A 19,932-nucleotide genomic window follows, 5' to 3' on the forward strand; every position below is an offset into this window, starting at 1 on the left:
ACCTGAGCCGCAGTTGAATGCTTACCCAACTGAGCCACCCAGGCGCCCCTGCATTTCTTTAAAGTTCTATCACTCAAGTGGGCACTCCTTACCACTATACCTTAGTCTTGGAGTACCATTCTTTAAAAAAAAAAAAAAGTTTATCTATTTATTTATTTATTTAAAAAGAGAGAGAGAATCCCAGGCAGGCTCCATGCTCAGCATAGAGCCTGATGCAGGGTTCCATCCCACAATCCCAGGATGGTAACATGAGCTGAAATCAAAAGTCGGATGCTTAAGGAGCCTCTGGAGTGTCATTCTTTTTTTTTTTTTTAATGTTTTATTTGTTTTTGATACAAAGAGAGACAGAGCATGAGAGGGGGAGGGGCAGAGAGAGTTGGAGACACAGAACCAGAAGCAGCTCCAGGCTCTGAGCTAGCTGTCAGCACAGAGCCCGACACGGGGCTCGAACCCACAAACGTGAGATCTGACGTGAGCCGAAGCCGGAGGCTTAACTGACTGAGCCATCCAGGCGCCCCTGGAGTGTCATTCTTTAAGGAGTATGAGGGAGTAAGAAAAAAAATCCTTTTTGAAAGGATGATTATTTTAAAAATCCTTTAAAACAAATCCCTGAAGTGGATCCCTCTGAAATTGAGGTTAGGGATAAACCGCTTTCCACCGTTGGCAAGTGAAGGTGGGCAAGAAAGGCTTCTAGTGTTACCACACAGCAGGCATCCACGCTGGGTTAGATAGTGGCTGGACAAGCCAGTGAGGAGAAGAGGTGGCACAGTCCTGAACCAGGGGGACGGTGGCCGGAAGGCACCCATGGCCGTGAGGGGAGGAGCTCATGGGCACTTCTGAGTAAGGAGCCGTACATCATCCTTTCTTGACTCGTCATTTGTCCCATGTTTCCCCTTCAGAGCATTTTGGGAAATGAGTCTCCTCGCACCTGCTGAGACAGGTAAAGCGGAGTTTGCTGTTGGGACCGTCCAGGGCACACACGTGCGGCTCTGAGGCTGTTCTTCAGAATTGATGGCAAGGGGCGGGTTTCCTGCTGAGTCAGGCTCTGCACCACTCCACCCAAGGAGGGGATTCACGGGCAGGTGGCCACATGTCTGGCTCGGCTCAGGTTCCTCGGAACCCCAGTAGCCTGCAGAAATGTGTTGAATTCTGTAAGTTATGGGCAGTTGAGTTCTATGGGATTGGGACACGGTGATTTTAAAATGCTGGGTAATTAAATGGGGTTGACCTTTGGCAGGGGCTGTGCAGTCCTTAAGACACAGGGGCTCCCGGTGTCCTGGAAACTTGCTTCAAGCAGGTGGATGACAAAGCCATCCTCTTAGCAGGGGCTGATGGGACTGATCTCCTTGTTCACCTCCCAGGCATTTATGAAGCCTCTTCCCTGGGTCAGGGGAGGTGGCAGTGAGTACGTGAGCACGTTAAGGATTCCCTTTGCTACAAGTTCATTAACTCCCAAGTGAGAGTAAAAGGAGGAGGAGATATCTATCTATCTATCTATCTATCTATCTATCTATCTATCTATCTAATCTATCTATCTATCTATATCTATTTACTCATATATATATAATGAGTAAATAGATGGGAGGAGTTATTCCATTGAGTGAGTGGCAAGCATTAGAAATCCATCGATTCATGATTTATGACATTGGAAATTTTTGACCTCATGTACTACTCACATTGATGGGAAGTCTGTTTTGTCTTTGGCATGGAGGATACAGAGATGCTGGATTCGGTCCCTAGTCTCAAGGGGCTGTGTGTGCCTTGCCGGTGTTGCAGTCTAGGGGGAAAGACATAACTGTAGTTGTATAGTGGGGAGACACAGAAGAGGGACAAAACACCCGCACACAAGGCGAGTAATTTATTGTGTGTGGCAACTTGGGATGCAAAGTCTCCTGGAGTCTGGAGCTGTGCTGTCTTTTAGCAGGACTTAGGCTTTTAAAAAGTCCCACGTGCTTTAGAAGAAAACTCAAGTAATCACACGGCTTCCTGGATGTAGCTCTGAAGCCCGTTCATGTTCGTGTCCACCCTCATGGCCAGAGGTGTTCACAAGTATCCGAACTCGAGATGGGTGTTGTCCCTGTGAGCCCATCCTGTCTGTGCCCCCTTTCTCCGCGGCATCATATTCCCTGGCCTGGCAGCGCCCTGGGATGTGGGGGGCTTTACCAGTTAAGAGGTGGGCTGGATGAGGTGCTCTCTGAGGTCCCTTCCAACTGGAGGCTTCCCTGGGTGCCTTAAAGGAAGAGCTGGGACCACTTGAGCCATACAGCTGGTGAGGGAGGTGACCCAAGAGACGGCAGCACCATAGACTTGGCTGTGAGGGCTCAGATGTTCCTTACTTTGGCCACCTATGGGATGCAGGGGGCTTGCCTGAATCCGTTATATTTCCCTCAGGGTCTGGCCTCGCAAGGCTAGCTCTCTTCTGAAGACTTCATCTCATGTTGCTTTGTTTCTAAGATGTGCATTTTGTCATCCAATATTTCTGAAGTGAAGCAGCCAAAATTTTGGTCTATGCACCTGTCTAATGAAATGACTCCCCTCTCCCCTCTGGACAAGCAGGCATTAAGTTGGTGCATTTGCAGCCTCTTAGATCCAAGGGGGTGTGGTAACTGGGGCTGGGCATCCCTGTCCGATGCCCGCTGCCTCCCGGGCACCAGGTTTGAAGAATCCAGGACTCCCAGGATGAGAATACCTAGCCCAGGCCCTGCGTGCTGGTGGCCGTGGCATCCTGGGTCTGCTTCTTTCCCGTACGCAGCTGCGCACACACAGATGAAGGGGACGGTCAGCCACGGATAGCAAATCTGTTCTGAAAACCCTAGACATCGAGACCTTCCAGCTGCCTCTGTGGGCTCTGCTCGGATCTCGCCGAAATCCTGCATTTGCTTTCCTTCCCTCCCTTACCCGATGCGCCCCTGCACCCCCAGTTCTGCCACCACAAACCTGAACGCAGCCTGCCTCAAGCCTGGTGCCTCAGCCTTTATTTGTGCCTCAACTGGCCATTCCCCCAATTCCTTTCTGGTCATCCTAATGTCTCTGGAGGCGGGGCTGTCTCTGGCTCCACTGTCGACCAGCTCAGTGTCAAGGACAGGGCCTGGCCAGGGGCAGGCACTTAGGCCACGCTCGTCGGCCGGTGATTTGATGTGACTACAGCTCAGAACTGGAAGCTTTCAGGCATTTTGCTGCCGTCAGCATCTGGGCCACACAGCTCAAGGACTACATTGAGTTGCAGGAGAGAACTCAACTCTAAGAATGGCTGATTATTATTATTATTATTATTTTTTAACCAACTGCAATTTACAGAGGGAGGGAAGGAGGCACAAAAGAGCACACCCTCTAAACGAGGGTTAATTAGAAGTCTTCCCGATAGCTAGTGCTTCATGAGCAACAGAACAGCATGTAAATAAATCTAATTTCCCTCCAACTCGACTCGTCACAAACTTAATTACAGCAGCCACAATGTGTGCATGTGTGTGTTTTTTTCATTAGCGAAAGAGGGTCATTAGTAGCCGTGTCTGGTAAGAATTATTTTGAAGAGCCTGGTTCCACCCTCGATAGGTGTCCTCAGAGAGCAGAGAGGAACTTTCCATGTGGACTACAGAGTTTCCAATTAAGGTGGCTTGGAGGAAGCAGGAAGCGGCAACGCAAATTAGAAAAAGATTACGGAAAGGGGACAGGCAGGCTGCCTGGGCAAGGAGGGTGCTGGGAGCCTCCGTTAATTACTGTGAGTTCCTCGTGGGGGCCGCCCCCTCCCCTCCATCACCACTTGCCTGTCCCCAAATCTTGGGTCTCCAAGAACACCCCCCCGCCGCCGCGCCCCCCTGCCCCGCTCTGGGCTCCTCACTTTATTCCAGCTGGCTGGCTCTGAAAATGAGACTGGCCCGGGTGGGGGGCGGGCTTGACCACTTCCACCCACCTCTTTAGATGGCTTTTCACACCTTTCTCCTCCTCCTGCCGAGGAGAAAAGCTCGGGGAGACCACACGGTCACCGCCAGGAAGGCTGCCTTGCTGGATGGCTGTTGCCGTGAGGCGTATTGTTCTAGAAATAAGTAGCTGAAAACCCCGAGTCAGAAATTGGTTGACACAAAGGAAGTCAAACCCTACAGGACAAGTTTCAATTGTCTGCAGGAAGTGCCCGGCCCCGGGGCGCAGGGTGGGGGTGGGGTCAGCCTTTGAGGGAGAATGTAAGTCCATTCCCCCTGGCACTCAGTGTACCATGTTGGTAAAAAAAAAAAAGTCTTTCTTTCGTTCTCACCCCTGCTCCCGCCACAGCCCCCCGTAATGATGACGGTCTCCTATTAAGCAGCAGCAGGGGCAACCCGGTGGTGCTAATAAATCATGAGTGGTCCAGAAATCAAGGCGCTGCCCAACCTCTGTCAGATGTGTCCCAGCCACTCAGACAATGTCTGTCCCTGGGCACCGGGCGGAGGGCAGATCTGGCAGCTGTTGTGGGGGAGATAGCTTGGAACCCCGACCACCCAAGCCCCCGCTGGTGTCGAGGGTCCCGACCATGTGTTCCTCCAGGCTCTGCTTGAATGCCCCCAAGGATGAGAGGCTCATCTCCCTGCAAAGCAGCCAGGAGCCTAGTGGCCCGAATCATCACGTTTATTGAGCACTTACTGAATGCCAGTGATTACTTAATTAAATTAATATTGTTGAGACCCTCTTCTAGGCCAGGTAGTAGGGATTGCTCAGTGACGCAAGGTGAAGATTACTGCCTTTCTGGAGCTTACATCGGACTGGGCTTCAGGAGACTATAAACATGAAACGCAGTAAGGTTGTGAGCGCTGTGGAAACTACAAGTAGTTAGGGAAGGATGGGGGGTGCAGTGTCAACGTCTTGTTCAGATAAGGAGGAGGTATTAAACCTAGACTCCTGGTCTTGTCTTTATAAGACCTTACCTGAGCTGACCCTCACCTACTCATGCTGATCTCTCTGTTCCTTGAGCCTCTCACTTGCTAGCCCCAGGGCCTTGGCACTTGCCATGACCTCCCTCCACCTTTCCATGCCTGGCTTGTTCCTGCTGTGTAAGCATTTACTCAAACAGCCATCTGCAGAGGGGCCTGTGTGGCGCCCTTGGTGAAGTTGCCTCCCTGCCTGTCGTCTCTTCCTACCCCAAGGACCCTGTTTCAGTTCTCCACTTTGCATTTATCACCACCTGAGATTTTCTTCCTTGTTACCAGTGGATTTTATCGGTCCTGTTGACTGTTCTGCCCCAAGCCCGAGGACACTGCCTGGCACATAGTAGGCCCAGAGTCCTGGGGAGCGGATGAGAATGTGTGAGGCCCACGGCTCTGTTACCTCAGATTGGCCTCACAACACCCATCCTATTGTCCTCCCATTTTACAGAGGAAGAAACTGAGGTTCAGGGAGGTGATACAGCATTGTGAGCTGTGACACAGGGCTGCATCTCCAGCTCGTCTAAGGTCAAGCCCATGTGCTCTGACCTTGTGATGAGTCCATGCAGGCTTTTCCTCCACCTAGTCAGCCACACAGACTCTGGTTCTGGGCCTGTCATTCTCCAGAACAAGCCTGCTCGCTCAGAGCCTAAGTGTCTGTAGACCGTTTTCCTGCCCTTCTCCCTCCTCCTTTTTTAAAGGACAGGATGCCCAGAGAGCTGTCTAGGACTAGAATTCTCTGATGATGTTGCCATTGTCAGGGGTGGGAACCCCGGGGGCCCTTGGGTCTGTCAGAGAGCGAGTGTTGGGGCTAGGAAGGCCGGAGTGAGCTGTGCAGGCAGGAGGAAACGTTGCAGGGCTGCTGAGTGCCCACCAGCCCCGGTCTCGGCTGAGTGGGGTGGGGAACAGCCACGGATGTGGTCCCCCCGGTGTACTGCTATTGGCCGGGGGCCCATGGAAGCCGGATGATGCACCAGGCCACCTGTTTCAAATGCCTTCCTGGGCTATGTCACGGCCATGACTGTCCAAGTTCTTGGATTCCCAGGCTAATGCATCATGGGCAGCTTTTTTCTTCAGGAGCTCGATTTGGAGGTAAGCACCCCGACGCGGCTTTGAGGACCTTGGTGGGTGGGACTACAGGGTCCCGAGATGAGCCTGCTTCCTTAATTTGCTCCCTCCTTGCTCTGGGGTCTAGACTACGGTCCTGGCCCTTGGGGGGGCTGCAGAAGCCTTTTCATTGTCCTGCTAGGGTGGCCCTTTTATCCTTCCATGGCCAACGTCAGTGGTTTAAGAGTTCCAGGATTGTGACTCAATGCCTGCCCGGACAGGCACCCCCACCCATGGTCCAGCACAGCTGGATTGGAACGGCTGACCCCGGCATTGTTTTGTTACTTGGAGGCCGTGTGTGTGAGGTGCTGTCACTTTCTCTCCTGACCTGGGAATACCAGCATGGTTTTCAGCAGGATCCCATCTTTGATAAGCCAGATGATTGTCTGGCTGTGGTAATGGTGGGCTTCCACCCGAGGCCTGACCTCACAGCCTGCGGCCAGGTCTAGGCACTTTGCATACAGCCTGCACAGAGCGTGTCCGGCTAATTTGCTCTCCGGTGCTTGAAATGTTTGCCAATGAGATAGAACCAAGCTGAATTCTAGTATGGAGGGTCTCGATGTTCCATTTGCCCACATGCACCTTCAATCTGTCTTCAGTCTTCTTCCTGTTTGTCCTGAATCAAGGTATTGGCAGGGCGCCTGGATGGCTCAGTCCGTTGAGCAGCTGACTTTAGCTTTAGCTTTAGGTCTTGTGGTTCACCAGTTTAAGCCCCACATCAGGCTCTGTGCTGACAGTTCAGAGCCCAGAGCCTGCTCCAGATTCTGTGTCTCCCTCTCTCTCTGCCCCTTTCCAGCTCTCAAAAATAAATAAACATTAAAAAGAAAAGGTGTTGGCACTGGTTCTGGGCTCTTTCCCGGTCACTGTTGGAGCCAGGACCTGATGGCGTGTCCTGGGCCTTCCCCAGGCCTCAGGCTGCTCTCCCTTCTCTGCCCTGTTGATACACAGGCCTCCTGCGGGGTCTCGGAACTGAGCCGATTCTCCATCACCTCTGGCTCCTCTTGTCTCAGAAGGCTCTCCTCCGAGGGTTATCACTGATTTCTTCTCATCCTTGGCGGCTCCGCTCCTGCACCCCTCAGAGAGGCCCTGCACCCTGCTAGAGCTGGCCTCTCCTTGTCCCGCCCCACCTCTTCGTTTCCTTCAAAGTGCAGATCGCTCGGAGAGCTGATTGTTTCCTTATGTATCTGCAGTCCTTCTCCCAGTGGAGGATTTGTCTTCCTCCTTCCCCGCTGTGTTTGAGGACAGTCCCTGGCACATCATAGGTCTCAGGAAATGTTTTGCGAATAAATGGATGTGTCTTAAATGCTCCTACGTGTCTGTGCTGGGGAGGAGCGTGAGGCTGGCCCTGGGGTCTTCGGTCTTCTTCCTGTGGCCGCGGGTGCCGGGGCTGCTCTGTGATTCAGAGCCGGCAGCTGGCAGAGAGAGGGGAAGGCGAATCCCAGAGGAGCCTGCTTCCCAGAAACATCTAGCTCACTTCCCCCACCTGGGCTTCCCCAAGGACAGGACAATGAGGGGCTTCCTGGAAACCCCCTGACGTGGCCCCTGGAGGGTGGGGATGACTTGGGTCCTGTGCACGACTGGTAGGGCTGAAAGCCAGGAAGCATCCCCGTCTCATGCCTAGGAGAGGTTGAAAACCTCTGCTGGTTGGCGGAGGAGAGAAGAGAGGAAACCGCCAACTGAGAATCCCCAGAGTTGGAATTTCCTAGTCTTTCCCTGGGACCTGTGGGTGTGAGGACGAGGCCCCGGGGGCCGGACTCTCGCTCTGAGCCGTAGAGGGTGCATGTGTGTGCGTGCGTGTGCACACGTGTGAGTGACAGCCGGCCGGGGCTCTCGGGCCCTTCTGCAGGGTCACGGGCTGAGGGCATCCTTCCCTTCAAGCTTGGCTGCCTCTGGTCCCCTGCACAGGTGCAGTGGGAAGTTCGGGGCCTGGAAGATTTTGGAGAGAAGGCCCAGCGCTGGGGAACATGGCGTCCGCAGCCCTGACTCCGTGCTGATGTGCAAAGGAAGTCACTGTCAGCCTTCTGGTCCGGCGTGGCGACTGAGAAATTATGTTGCAAACTCATTATTATTTCAATTCTATTTTAAATATCCTTGGATGGTACTTAGCGACAGACATACTGAGGCTGTTGAAATACAGATTTCTGAGTCCTGTATTCAGAGGGTGGCTGCTGGCACATGTCATCTGCATTTTTTCTTTTTACTTTAAAAAATGTTTATTTTATTTTTGATAAAGAGAGAGAGAGGAAGCGAGGGAGGGACCGAGAGAAAAAAAGACAGGGGAGCCAAGGCAGGCTCCGTGCTCAGCTTAGTGCAGAGCTTGATGAGGGACTCGAACTCATGAACCGGGAGATCACGAACTGAGCCAAAGCCTGACACTCAGTTGACTGAGCCACCCAGGCGCCCCTGTCATCTGCGTTTTGACAGCTCCTCCTTCCAGGTGATGCCACCCCAGGTGGCCCTTTGACCTGTACCTCCAGAGGCCCTTGCAGACTTGGAAGAATCTTTTAATGCAGATTCGTAGGGTGAAGCTGTTTGCAGAGCAAAGAAGTCTTTTCTAAGAAAAATCCCCTCTTCTCCCCAGCTCATTTACTGGGACTTGTTGGCATTTAATGAGGGGCTGGGAACCTGTGTAGTTTCCTCTAGATGAACTTGAGAGGCAGGCTCTGAGGACGATTCCTGGAAGAGGTGACCGCAGCACAGGGTTCAGCGGGACACAGTGCAAAAGATTACTCATCGGCGTGCAACTCAGGACCCGGTTCTTACAGGTGATTGTCTGAGAATGGCGGACCCTGTCCGTCAGAGTGGTCTCAGCACAGACCTCCGGGGAGTGAGCTTTCAGGTGATTTTTACTGATTTCTTTATGCTTGTCTGTACGACTTGTATCTTTCACATCGGTTGCAGTTGGTTTTATAATCAGAAATAAGAGTGAAGCTTCATTTTTATGGAAAGGAAAGTTCCTTGGAAATACAGACACCGTTCTGGGGAGAAGGCCGAGTAGGAACACTGGCTGACTGCTTACCTGCCTGGCATTAGCCCCAAGGTCAGGAGGTGGGGGTTCCCGGTCTGCGCAGAGCTCCGGCTTGGGCATTTCTGGGCTGCCGTGGTCTTTCCTGCCTCCTCCACCTTGGAGTCTCGGTGGGACCCCACTCCCTGGGGCCTGTGTCTTTTGTGGGTCTTTCTGCTACTGGCCCCCCTGCTGGGCTGTGCCTTGGCTTAAAAAGGAGGTGACAGTCCACTTGCCTTGTCTCTTAATTTTTTTTAAATTTAATTTAGTGTGTGTGTGTGTGTGTGTGTGTGTGTGTGTGTGTGTGTGTCAGAGAGAGGGAGAGAAGGAGTGGGGAAGGGGCAGAGAGAGGGAGACAGAGGATCCAAAGCAAGCAGGCTCTGTGCTGACTCAGGGCTCGAACTCACGAACAGTGAGATCATGTCCTGAGCCGAAGTCAGACACTTAACCAACTGAGTCACCCAGGCGGCCCATCATCTCTTAATTTAATGCCGTGGAGCTTGGACGGCAGCGCCTGGACCCTATAGGAACTCGGCACCGTCCCTGTGGGGAGGCTGCAGGCTGTGGTCAGGCCGAGGCATGGACTTCCCTGTTCACCCCTTTCTGCATGAGAGGGGTGAACCCAGAGGAGCTCAGAAGCCGGTATTCCAGGGAAGACGGTCCATAGTCACATGGAGCACCTGACTCTTGGGATTGGAATCCCTGCGCTGCACCCTCTGGCTGTGTGACCTTCCCTCTCTGGGTCTCAGTTTTCCCGCCTGTAACTGAGGCTGGTAATAGTACCTACCTCATAGGGGAGAGGCCACTGTGGATGTCCTCATGCGATGGCTTCTGTTTTTCTTCCTTCTGCCCAGAAACGGGGCTTTGCTGCAGCGACTTCCAGAAACTGTTTTGAACTCTGACCCTGACCGTATCGTGACTGGAGCAAGTGATCATCTGACGTTGCCTGGTGGGATTTCTTAGCAACCAGCTCCTTTTGGTCAGCCCAGCCATCATATGCTCTCCTGTAGAGAGAGATCGAGTAATATTTTCCATTCTATGTGTGCTTGTGGAAGGGGGCCAGGGATGCATTTTAGGCAGTACCTGGCTCCTCCTTAAATTAGACTTTTCCATTCTCATCTCCCCAAAGGTGGTTTTCCAGACTCAGCCGTGACTCACAATCTCAGCCTACCCATAGGAGGGTCAGAAAATTGGTGAGAAATCGGAGTTGGAGCATTGATATTTTTTTTTTACATGCGGGTGGAAAATCTGCATTTGTTTAAAAATGACTCACTTGCTGTTGCCCCACGAAGGAGTCTTGTCCAGGAGGGTCTGCTTTAAGGAGTGGATGTGCATGACTTTCATTCAGCCCAGGCTCATTCATTCATTCATTCATTCACTTGGCAAGTAGGTATTGTGCACTTCCTGTGTGCCAGGCACTGGTCTAGGTGCTGGGATTCCACACTGAACAAGACAGATACAAATTCCTGCCCCCGTAGAACCAAATCCTTACACGCCATTTATTTGCTCAAGCAAGAAACTCCCTCTGTACCCTGTTCTGGGTACAGGGAAGGAACAGAGGGCTGAGGTAGGACCAATGGACCTGAGGACCAGCTGCGGCTTTGCCACGACTTGCCATGTGGTACGTCCCTTGGATGTTAGATTCTGCAAAAGCTGTGGATGCTGTTGACTTCTTTCTCAGGAGTCTTCTGTCTAAAACTCTCCAAATCATTCACCACATCTGCCCTTTAAATTTTTTTTATGATGTAAAAATTTTTCGTGGTTCAGCAATACTTTTTTAAAAAATTTATTTATTTTGAAAGAGAGAGAGAGTGCACTTACAAGTGGGGGAGGGGCAGAGAGAGAGGGAGAGGGAGAGTCCCAAGCATGTTCCATATTGTCAGTGTGGAGCCAGATGCGGGGCTCGGTCCCATGGCCCTGGGGTCATGACCTGAGCTGAAATCCAGTTGGCCGCTTAGCCAACTGAGCCACTCGGGTGTCCCAGGAATTGTTTTTTTTTTTTTTTTTAATTATACAGTATTGCAGAGATGGTAAAGAGAATAATGACCACCCAGGATATACCTTTCCGTTTGAGGGACAGACACCAGTCCCCCATGGGGCTCCCCATTGCTCTTTTCTCCTTCCATCGGGGGCTTGGTATTAGCACTTCCTTGCATGTCTTCTTGAAGTACAGGTGAATGATACATAGATGCTATTGGTGGACATTTTAAACTTTCTATAAACGTTGTTGTATTTTATGGTATTACCATAGTTTATCTTTAGTGACTTGTGTTTTCTTTCTCTTGACTTCATGTTTGGAAGATTAATCCTTGTTGATACATGTGATCTCTTCACAGTGTAAAAAGTGTTTTTAGTATTTATTTATTTTTGGGAGAGAAACAGAGTGTGAGTGGGAGAGGGGTAGAGAGAGAGAGGGAGACACATCTCTTCACAGCTTTAATTGCGGCATGGAGTCCGCTCCGTGAATGTTCTACACTATCCTTCTCCTCCATGGAAATGTAGATGCTAATTCTTTTGGCTGCTACAAACCATTCTGAGGTGGATATCCTCACAGTGAACTTAGACAGAAGTTTCTAGCAGAGAAACCTTGATGTAGACTGAGTGCGTCAGAGGGCATGGCTCACACACCTTTTGTTCTTTCCATCCATCCATCCATCCATCCGTCCATCCATCCATCCACTCTGCTCTCCCCATTGTCACTTTAGGTAACTTATTTTTCTGTGGTTCTAGAAGATTCCGACACATCTCAGTAGCCCCTCTTGGGTTGTGGGTCCATTCTTGATTGGCCAGGTCTGGGTCATGGGCCTGATCGTGGAGCTTGGGGGTGGGGCCAGCCCCCAGTGAGCTTCACAGGGAGACGGGGAGGCTGCCCCAGGGAAGGGAAGTGTGTGTGGCCTGGGGTGGGGTGGCTAGCCACTGGCACTGCCCAGAGTCGCCTGGCCCCGTGCCCCTAGAGGAGGTGGCTCTTCTGCCTCTTGCCCTGAGCTGTCTTAGAAAGTGCCAGTCTCTGGAAACAACAGTGAGTGAGCAGATTAAAGAGCTCTATGTCTCTGTCTGACTCTTTGATCTATGAGTATCCCCCAGGGCAGGGATCTGCCTGAGCTTTTTAGAGGTGGGAAACTGAGGCTCGTGGGGGTCTCCATAAATTTCTTGAGGTGTCCGTGGGACCCGCCAAACCCGGGGAAACATACTGCTCTTCTGAAGCTTTCTTTTCATTTCTAAGGAGATGCCTGCATTATTGTCTGAGTTTTGTCTCTAAATCTCGGTGTGACCTTGAACCAGAGGTCAAGAGGCCCCTTTAATGGCTCCCAGAATCAATCCTGCCATTTTACAAATGGGAGCACCTTGCCTGGAGCAGGACAGGCCAATGCTGCACCTTCTTTGTTTGTTTGGGTTTTTTTTAATCAGAAAAACTTTAAAGTTTATTTATTTTTAGAGGAAGAGAGACGAGCAGAGGAGGGAGAGAGAGAGAGAGAGGGACATAGAGAATCCCAAGCAGGCTCCATACTGTCAGCACCGAACCTGTTGCAGAAACTGCGAGATCATGACCTGAGCGGAAATCAAGGGTCGGACGCTTAACTGACTGAGCCACCTGGGTGCCCCATGCTGCACCTTCTTTGTTTCCCCTTGTTCATCTAATACTCTCCCCACAATATCGGTGCAGGATATTGTTATAGGTGGGGAAACTGAGGCTCAGAGAGGGGAGGTGACTGGACTGGTTCAAGGTCACGCCGAGATTTAGAGACAAAACTCAGACAATAATGCAGGCATCTCCTTAGTCCCTTCCAACGCTGCTCTCCCTGTCCTCACTGTAGGCTATTTCTCTGCCCCAGATGGAGTCGGTATTGCTGCCCAGACCCCCCTTGTACCGTCTGCGGGGCAGGGAGGTAGTCCACTGGGTCCCCGTCCCCTCAGCGACAGCCCCTTGGGCTCCCCACAGAGAGTCCTTTCCTGCCTTCCATGCAAATTCTTGCGCTTTCCTGGTAATATTCTGGGCTCTTCTTAACGCGAGGGGGTCAGCTGCGAGGCATCTCGGCAATTTATAATTCTTGAAAATTCTGTTTGGTGACATGAGTTAGCATTTAATAGACACCCTGCCACCTCCTCTCTCCCTATTGTGACAAGCTCCTGGCAGAATCCTTTTGAGACTCGGGGTAATTGCGCCACACTGGGAACGGGAAGGCCACGTTGTGCTTGAGTGGGTCTCAAAGACGTCTCCACAATAGAAAGTCAGGTACGCGTTTGCTTGGCTTCAAGGTAATGATTTAAACTTAATTTGACCCTTGATGGGGAAGCCCATGTTTCTGGTCGGACGCAGTCTTTCAGTTTGGGCTTGGCTGCCATGCCTTCAATGGTAACACAAATAATTCCTTCGTAACAAGTGCCTTTCAGAGGATGTCTGCTGCTGACGGCTAATATAGAATTATTGCCCCTGAATGCATTTCTGTAATTACTTCCCAGAGATCTGTCTTTGTGTTAGAAGACATTTCACACTTTAGTAACATAAGTGTTTTGGGAGAGCACGAGCAATAATTATGAACAGTCTTCCCGTGGAAATAAACCTAAAAAAATTATGAAAGCTAATGCTAAAATTGGTTAGAGTCAGGGAGGAATTTCATTGGAATTTGATTCATGTATATTTATTCCAAGTATAATAACCTTTCCTGTATGGGCATCTTTTTTTTTTAAACAAAAGCAGTAATGATACAGAGAGCCCGCTTGCTAATTTTTGAGCAGTGCTGAGACTGAAAACTGATAAGAAGTGACAAGTTGCTGGAGACGGAATAAAGCGGCGTAATCGTGGAGTCCTGATAGGAGACATTTGCGGTAATGGAAAATGAAATGATTCACAGTGTGATCAATAAAAAATTAGCAGCATTTAATAAAAGGTTTCTGCCTCATGTTGACTGAAGAACGTCGCAAGCAGTTTGAGATCCGAGTTAAGTGACAGTTTGAGGAGGGGCGGGGGAGGCGATGGGGTGCGGGTGTGCGCCTGCATATAGATCTTGTGGATATTGGCCATGGTGGAGGAGCCCGCCGGGCCCCTGGGGTGGGTCTGGAAGTTTCCTTTGCGCTGCCCACTTGACCTTTGCTCTGTGGTTAATTCTCTCCAGGTCTCCGTTCCTCATTGTGTGGGGAGGTTTCTCCGAGAGCCCCGGGCACCGAGCAGGCCCCGCTCTCCTTGGCGGGTGTGGGCCCAGTGCACTGCCCGCTTAAATCCACGTCCTGAGTGGGGGGGACTCCCTGCCTGAGGGTTAGCTGTGTTCGTGCTGAGGCCCCCCAAAAGTGCCGTGTGGGCTGTTGGCTTTGTTCTATCAGCTCTCTTAGGATCCAGTTTTCCTGGAGACTTCTGGAATGTCTTGCAGCCCACTTGTGGCACTTGACACCCTTTTGTGGGCCCGAGGGAGACCCGTGGAAAGCTGGCAGGCCTTCGCAAGTGGATGAGCTAAGTGGAGAGGGACCCCGCGGTCTCCTGAAGAAGCCCCCTGCGCGTGTGGGCCCGCGGAGGAGTGGGGGCCTGAACAGGGGGTGTGGCGGGAACCGGCTGCTCACCAGCGGAGCGCTGCCACCATTTGGCTTCTCCCTCAGTGGCAACAACACGGTGAGAACCACTCCATCAGACACGCTCCCCGTTCTCCAGGCGCTACTTCAGTATTCCCTGGAACGCCGCTGCACACCAGGCTGTCTCCATGCCCAGAAACTTGTTAATTTTTAAAGGCTTTACACAGCCTTTCCACTGTGGCTCCTGGCCTCCCGGGGCCGGGTGGGAGGGTCACTGGGGAGGGCGCCGCAGCTTCTGGGTTACGACAGCAGCCTAGGAGCCTGGGGGGCGGCTCTGTGGACCACGGGCAGGGAATCCTTATCGTGCCCTGCATCCTTGGGCCAGTGGGGAGGACCAGGGGCCTGTTCCTGGTTCTGTGTCCATTTTCAACCCTCTCTAGAGATGCACAGACCTGTGGCTGGATCTCTGAGCGTCAGACTAGGAATGGCCCTTCCGGGTGGTTCTGTTTACTGGTTCACGCCATAGGTATTCATTGAGTGACTGCCATGTTCCGGCCCCTAGGCTGGGTGCTGGTTGGGAAGGAGAGGTGGAGCGCCCCAAGCGCATGGGTGGCCGGCTGCATGGGGGTGAGGGTTCACTGAGCTGGACCTGGACGGGGAGGAGGAGTCCCTGGGTGAACTTTTGCACATGCTCTGGTGTTACAGCCGGACTCTTCCCAGAAAGCACTGCTCTGTGGGGTCCACAGGTCTAAAGCGGAAAGAGTGGGCTCCCTTTGATTGCGAGGTTCTGCCCTCGGGTCTGCCCCTGGCACGATGATGAGTCACTAAGATGCGCTGTTTTAGAAATGACTGCTCCATGTTCCATGCCTTCATTTACAGATCGGGGCAGCCGAGGTCCAGGGAGGGTGCGACTGGCTGGGATCCCCCAGTGACCTCGGTGTGGCCCCAGGGCTCTGGGCTCTCTGTCTGCACCGCTTGTGTTTTTGCCTTTGACCCTGAGCCACTCGCTCAGTCTGGCCGCTGGTCCTGTCTTTGGGGTACACAGCCCTTCCCCGCCCCCTTCTGTTCCCCACAAGGGGCTCCTCTTTCTGCTGAGGCCGCCAGGGGGTGATTTGTGCCCCAGCATCCTCGCCTTGAGTCCTGCTCCAGGCTCGGGAGCAATTAGGAGTGCCAGGCCACGGCGCAGGCCACAAATTAGCTGGATTTATCGAGCTCCCCACGCCGCCCTGCCGCCCTCCCTCCCCTGCCTGCCTCCGGCCCCCCCTCCTCCATCTCCTCCTTCCCAGCGGCCGTCGGAGACAAAACATGACAGCAAGGAGAGGGCAGAGTGGTCACAGCCTCAGGAGGTCACGAGGAGGTAGCCGCACACAATTTTCATGGTTCCAGGGTGGCTTTGTCCGACCGCTCTTCATTACTGCATGCAGCGAGATCAGTTTTATTAAGATGGTGAGGCTCGGAGGAGTGACACCGTTAACAACTGGAAAAAGATAATTTTTCCCCCTTTTGCGGGGGGGCGTTCATGATTGCTTTCTCTCCCCTTCCTGCTCTGCCCCGGTCTTGTTCCTTCCTTCTCTATCATCTTTGCTCTCTGCTCCTTGCTTACACATCGTAGTTGGGGGCGGGGGCTGGGGGTGGCCAGTTGGGCTCCACAATTGAATGCCCCCGGGAGGGTAGTCATGCATCCGCTCTGCAGGTATTTCCCCGTCCTGTAAAGGGCCAGGTGCTTGGGGCGGAATGTCAGCCTCTCCCTGTTACACAGCTTTGCCTTTGTTCTTTGATGTGTGGATAGCACCTAGAGTAGCCGCTGAAACGTAGTAGGTGCTCAGGAAACGTTTGTTGACTGACTTGATGTGTGGACCATTTGTGTTCCAGCTCTTGGAGAGCCCACTGCCCAGCAGCGCCCTGGTGGCAGGGACCTGGGGCGGCCTAAACAGGGAGGCGTAGAATCATCCTCATATTCTAGGTGAGGAAAGAGGCCCAGAAATGTAAGCAGTCGAGGTCACACAGGAATGGTCTCGAACGCAGGTTCTTAGTCCAAAGAAGGGAGACTTCCATACTTGCGTCACTGCCCAGCCCACCTTCCTGCCTGGTGAGGAACGAGCAGATTGGCCTGGGCTCAGTGTGTGGCAAGGGCTACTCCTTCCCCCTCCCCAGGCCGCACCCAGCCCTCCAAGGCCTGTTGGTGTGTCTATGTTGTACTTCCTAAAACTTGAAGTCAACATTTCAAATCCCGAGATTTCACATAAAAATATGGATTTCCTTCTTTAAAGTTTATTTATTTATTTTGAGAGAGAGAGAGAGAGAGAGAGAGAGAGAGAGAGAAAGTGTGTGTGTGTGAGAGAGAGAGAGAGACAGAGAGAGAGAGAGAGAGAGAGAGCAGGAGAGGGACACAGAGAGAGAGGGAGAAGAGAGAGAATCCCGGGCAGGTTCTGCATGGTCAGCACAGAGCTTAACGTGGGGCTTGAACCCAAGAACTGTGAGATCACGACCTGAGCTGAAGTTAAGAGTCTGACGTGTAACCGACTGAGCCACCCAGCCACCCAGCTGCCCCTGGATTTCCTTCTTTGAAAGAAAAATGTTAGGGGTACCTGAGTGCCTCAGTTGGTTGGGCGACTGACTCTTGAGTTCAGCTCAGGTCATGATCTCGCAGTTTGTGAGTTTGAGCCCTGAGTTGGGCTCTGGGCTGACCGTGCAGAGCCTGCTTGGGATTCTTTCTCTCTGCCCTTCTCCTGTGTGTCTGTGTGTGTGTGTGTGTGTTGTGCACACACGCATGTGCATGTTCTCCTTATGTCTGTCTGCCTGTTGGTCTCTCAAAATAAATAAACAATGGGGCGCCTGGATGGCTAAGTTCGTTAAGTGTCCAACGATCTCACATTTTGTAGGTTCAAGCCATGCGTTGGGCTCTGTGGTGACAGCTCAGAGCCTGGAGCCTACTTTAGATTCTGTGTCTCCCTCTCTCTCGGCCCCTCTCAGGCTTGCGCTCTATCTCTCAAAAATAAACTTAAAAAAAAAGTCAGCTGATGTATCAGCACTTTCCCATATGGTGACCCTGTAGAGGATTTGAGCAGGGGCACCCCCTCGGGCAGGTGTCTGTCCACCCCAGCCTCCCCACCGGATCTGCTCATTTCTACAACAGTAGAGGGCACTGGAGTTGTGAGCTTTGGTCTATTCAGGGGCTGAGCGGTGCAGGGAGTAGGGAGGCTGTCTCATCCATTTGAGCCTCAGTGTTACTCTCTGTAAAATAGGTATAATGGTAACATCTCCCTTGTGGGGCCACGGCTAAGAGATGCAAATGAATTAGAAGGTCTGGTCTGAGGGAAGGGATTGCCATTTTCTACACTGCTCATCATTTTGGGCTCAGGTTCTAGAAATCCTGACAACTAAAGAGACATCCTCCGGAAGATTCTAGTCATTTCTGTGATCAGCCGTGGGCCTGTGGAGAGGGAGGCCCTGTCCCCCGTCCTGGATCATCAGCCAGGGTGGAGCATCCTAGCGAGGCTCGTGGATGCAGGTCAGGTTCAGGGGCTGACTGATCGTGCTTTGCAATTCCATTCACAGAGCCGACAGCGCTGACGGGGGAGCAACAGGCACCCCCCACCTCAGACAGCCATCCGGAAGTTGCTTCCTTATTTAAGAAATGGAACTTGGACAGCAAATTATGTGTTAAAATATTTGCCTACAGCTCTGCTGCCAAGGGGACCCTTTAGGCTGAGTGTTAAATGTTACCCTGCTGTCTGCACTGCAGATACTTTAAATCTGAGGATAAATAGTGGCTGCCTCGTGGAATTTGGGGCCAGCGATGGATGCGTCAGCAGAGTGTCTAATTGGGGTTGGCAGACTCCGTTTGCAGCCCTGGCTCGGCCCCTCCCGTCCCCCGTCCCACCAGCCCAGGCATGCATGGGAAAGTGCTCACAGAGACCGTGTCCTTCTCTATAGGCAGAGCCCAGACACCGAGCTCAGGTTAAGCAGGGGGTTTGACCTAGCGCCCAGGTTCTGGAAGTGCTTCCTCTTACTCCGGCCCTTGGGAGCACACTGCTAGTAAATCGCCCCCCCCCCTTTTTTTAAATAGGAAATAGGCAGGCTGTTAGGATGGAGTATGCGTTCTCTATTAAAGAAAAATGTTGCTCTAGGAAAAACGCTTTGGAAATGGTAGACACCTTCCCGGACTATGAATTCTATTGGGAGCCCCCCAGCTACATTCAGGGGGAGAGCGCAGGAAAACTGCCTTGTGAGCTATAAAGTAAATATGTCTACACTGTGTGCCCTGGCGGGGAGGGGGGCTTGACTGGGACAGACCCCCGGCAGAGGTCACGCTGTTTCCTGGAGGAGGTGGGCTTGTCACTTCGTCAAGGTCACAGGGTGTGGAAGGAGGGAGCCTGGACTTGAGCCCAGGACTTTCCTCTCCTGGTCCAGGGGAATTTCTTGTCGGTATGGACATTTTTGTGCCTTCAGGTGGGCACAGTACATGGACCTTCTCCATCCTCAGGAGCCTGTGAAGGCCCACTAGAACTTTCTCTGTGGTACAGTATCTCCAACTCTTGTGTGAGTCATGATGCTGCATGCATTGGTGTGGATGATAACCGCAGAAATAAGATAGGGATTGTGGTTATGCTTTTCTCGAGTTAGTGAGGGCCAGGTATCAGGCTTATGATCACCTCATTAAAATAATTTGACTTCCTCAATTTTTTCTCAGAGAGGGTAAGTGACTTGTCCAAGGTCGCCCAGCTGTTAAGTGGCGGCATGTGGATTTGAACCCAGACAGGCTGGCTCCCGCAGTCTGGGGTTCTTTTCCGTCCTTTGTCCGTCATCCTGACAGTCCCTGGAACACGACTCCAGCAGTCTGCCGCTGGTGCGTGTCCTTGTCTGATGACCGCCTTTGTTGCAGAGCCTTGACTCCGTCAGCCCCTCTGGACTCGTGTGCACCGCTGTTCCCCCAGCTTCCTGTACAGCCGGGCTCTGCCGTCCAGCCTCGGACGCGCCTAGAGCTCCCTGTCTGGTGGTTCTGATTTCTGCCGAGGTCCTTGGGAGAAGGACTGCTGGGGAGAGGATGAGCAGCGGGGAGGCATTCCCCAGACTCCGGCCCTCCAGGGGCTGGCTCTGCTTCCTCCCACGGTCCCCTGGCCCCATTTCTGGCTTTTGCCTTGCTCTCTGCTCCCTTGCACCCTTGCCTCTTCCAGCCCCGCCCCAGCCCAGCCCCAGCTGCCTCTGGGCTCCTCAGCCCGCAGGGCTCCCGGCCTCAAGTAGACCTGGTGCATAGCAGTGTGCACAGTCATTGCATCCATGGCCGTCCATTCGGGGGAGCCTCACCCTCACCTATCATAGCCCTCAGGTTGAGGCTCTTTATAGACAACAAGAAATCAGTGTCAGAAAAAAAAAAAAAAAAAGAAATCAGTGTCAGGCAGGGGAAGGGAATTGCTCAAGGTCACT

General features: G+C 52.4%; 1 protein-coding gene across 1 annotated transcript in view; it reads left to right on the forward strand.

Moving 5' to 3' along the window:
* ZNF423 (zinc finger protein 423) overlaps positions 1–19,932 on the forward strand; it is a 262,115-nt gene that overhangs the window by 20,524 nt on the left and 221,659 nt on the right. The window lies entirely within an intron of this gene.

Source organism: Suricata suricatta, chromosome 16, assembly GCF_006229205.1.
Source record: "Suricata suricatta isolate VVHF042 chromosome 16, meerkat_22Aug2017_6uvM2_HiC, whole genome shotgun sequence".
NCBI lineage: Eukaryota > Metazoa > Chordata > Mammalia > Carnivora > Herpestidae > Suricata > Suricata suricatta.